The sequence below is a fragment of the Ursus maritimus genome, unplaced genomic scaffold (genome assembly GCF_017311325.1).
Source record: "Ursus maritimus isolate PB19 unplaced genomic scaffold, ASM1731132v1 scaffold_22, whole genome shotgun sequence".
Lineage (NCBI taxonomy): Eukaryota > Metazoa > Chordata > Mammalia > Carnivora > Ursidae > Ursus > Ursus maritimus.
Window position 1 is genome coordinate 18,589,347 of NW_024424675.1, and position 2,683 is coordinate 18,592,029.

General features: G+C 45.0%; 1 pseudogene; it reads left to right on the top strand.

The window, feature by feature from the left end:
- The window catches only part of LOC103674533, a 1,089-nt pseudogene extending 233 nt beyond the window's left edge, over positions 1-856 (top strand).
- The last annotated feature ends 1,827 nt before the right edge of the window (positions 857-2,683 follow it).

The following is a 2,683-nucleotide window of genomic DNA, read 5'->3' on the forward strand; positions in this document are numbered from 1 at the left end:
AGCTGGGAGCCCCCCAGCCTCGCCAACCTGCACAGCTCCTCCTCAGGAAAGCAAGCCAGGCCCTGGCTGGCCAAGACCTTGCTTTTAAAAATCCCAGCCAGCAGCTGCTCCACTGACCCCATGAGGGGTCCTCAGGTGGGGAGGGGTGAGATGCCCCGACAGGCAGACCCCTAACTAACCCAACCAGGTTTCAGCACCAAAAATGGGAGCCAGTGTTGTAATAACCTGGCCTTGGTGGGGACCTCCAACCCTGGCCTCAGACTGCCCCCCCAACCCACTGCAGTCCTTCGTGTAGTCACTAGCCCTCTCCCGAAGATGGTGCCGAGGAAGCGAAGAAGGCGGTCCCCGCCCCTCCCAAAGCCGAAGCCAAAGCAGAAGCTTTGAAGGCCAAGAAAGCAGCCCTGAAAGGTGTCCATAGCCACAACAGAAGAGAAAATCCACATGTCACTTACCTTCTAACAGCCTAAGACAGTCTTCGAAGTCGGCCCAAATATCCTAGAAAGAGTGCCCCTGGGAGAAGTAAGCTTGACCACTGTGCCATCATCAAGTTCCCCCTGACCACCGAGTCGGCCGCGAAGAAAGTAGAAGAGAACAACACATTTGTGTTCACTGTGGACCTCAAGGCTAACGAGCACCAGATCAGACAGGCTGTGGAGAAGCTCCGTGACATTGATGTGGCCGAGGTCAGCACCCTGATCAGGCCTGAAGGGGAGAAGAAGGCATATGTCCAACTGACTCCTGATTATGATGCTTTGGATGTTGCCAACGAAATTGAGATCATCTAAACTGAGTCCAGCTGCCTAAATCTAAATATAAATTGTTTTCACAATTTCATAAATAAATAAAAATAAAATCACACTGGGTGTGTTCTTTAACCAGCAATGCTGAGAGGGAATTTGTAGTACTAAATGCTTATATTAGAAAAGAGAAACGAGAAAAATAAGAACAAAAAACAAAACAAAACAAAAGAACAAACACAAACAAACAAAAATCCAGCAGAAAGAAGGAAATAATAAAGATAAGAGCAGATACCAATAAAACTGAAAACAAGAAAATGATAGATAACAGTAATAAAACAGGGGCCCCGGGGGGGCTCAGTCGGTGAAGCGTCTGCCTTCGGCTCAGGTCAGGATCCCAGGGTCCTGGGATCGAGCCCCGCGTTGGGCTCCCTGCTCAGTGAGGAGCCTGCTTCTCCCTCTCCCTCTGCCTCCCCTTCTCCCTGCCCCCGGCTCGTGCTCTCTCCCCCCCACCAAACAAATAAACAAAATGTTTTTATTTTATTTTTTTTTAAAGATTTTATTTATTTATTTGACAGAGATAGAGACAGCCAGCGAGAGAGGGAACACAAGCAGGGGGAGTGGGAGAGGAAGAAGCAGGCTCATAGCAGAAGAGCCTGATGTGGGGCTCGATCCCATAACGCTGGGATCACGCCCTGAGCCGAAGGCAGACGCTTAACCGCTGTGCCACCCAGGCGCCCCCAAAATCTTTTTAAAAAGAAAGCAATAAAACATAAAGTTGTTTCCTTAAAAAAATTGATAAGATAGATAAACCTCTAATAAGACAGACAAAAGAAGAAAGAGGGAAAACACAAATTACGAATATCAGGAAAGAAATAGATGCTGTCATTACAGACTCTGCAGACACTGAAAGGATAACAAGGAAACACCATGAACTCTACACACAGAAATTTGACAAGTGAGATGGAATGGGCCAAGCCCTTGAAAACCACAAACTATCACAGTTCCCCCCTCCCAATATGAAATTAATAATTTAAGCAGACCTTCCACTAGTAAGGACATTGAATTCATAATTTTAAAACTCTCAAAAAAAAGAAATATCCAGACCCAGACGATTTCACTGGAGAATTCTACCCAATGTTTGAAGAAGAATTAACATCAATTCTAGACAATCTCTTCCAGAAAATAGAAGCAGAAGGAACATTTCCCAATTGATTTTCTGGATCCAGTATTATCCTAATATCAAAAACAGGCAAAGACAGGACAAAAAAAGAAAACTATAGACCAATATCCTTCATGAATATAGATGCCAATGTCCTCAACTAAATATTAACAAATAGAGTTCAAAATATGTTTTAAAAGGCATATGTTTAAAAGACATAACCAAGTGGGGATTAATCCAGGTAGGAAAGCCTGCTTCTGTATTTGAAAATCAATGTAATCCACCATATTACCAAGAAGGAAAATGATATCGGGGCACCAGGGTAGCAGAGTCAATCACGCATCGGACTCTTGGTTTCAGCTCAGGTCATGATCTCCTGATCGTGGGATCGGACCCCACGTCAGGCTCTGCACCCAGCGAGGAGTCTGTTTGAGATTCTCTCCCTCTGCCTCTGTTTCTCCCGCTTATGCTCTTTCTCTCTCTCTCTGAAATAAATAAAGCTTTTTAAAAAATAGTTTAAAAAAAAGGAAAATGATATCAATTGCTGCAGAAAGGCATTTGAGAAAACCCAACATCTGTTCATAATAAAAATTCTCAGGAGTGCCTGGGTGGCTCAGCCAGTTAGGCATCCGACTCTTGATTTCGGCTCAGTTCATGATCTCAGGGTGATGGAATCAAGTTCCACAAGGGACTCCTCACTCAGTGGGGAGTCTGCTTGAGATTCTCTCTCTCCCTCTCCTTTTGTCCTTCCCCCTGCTCACTCATTCTCTCTCTCTCTCTCTCT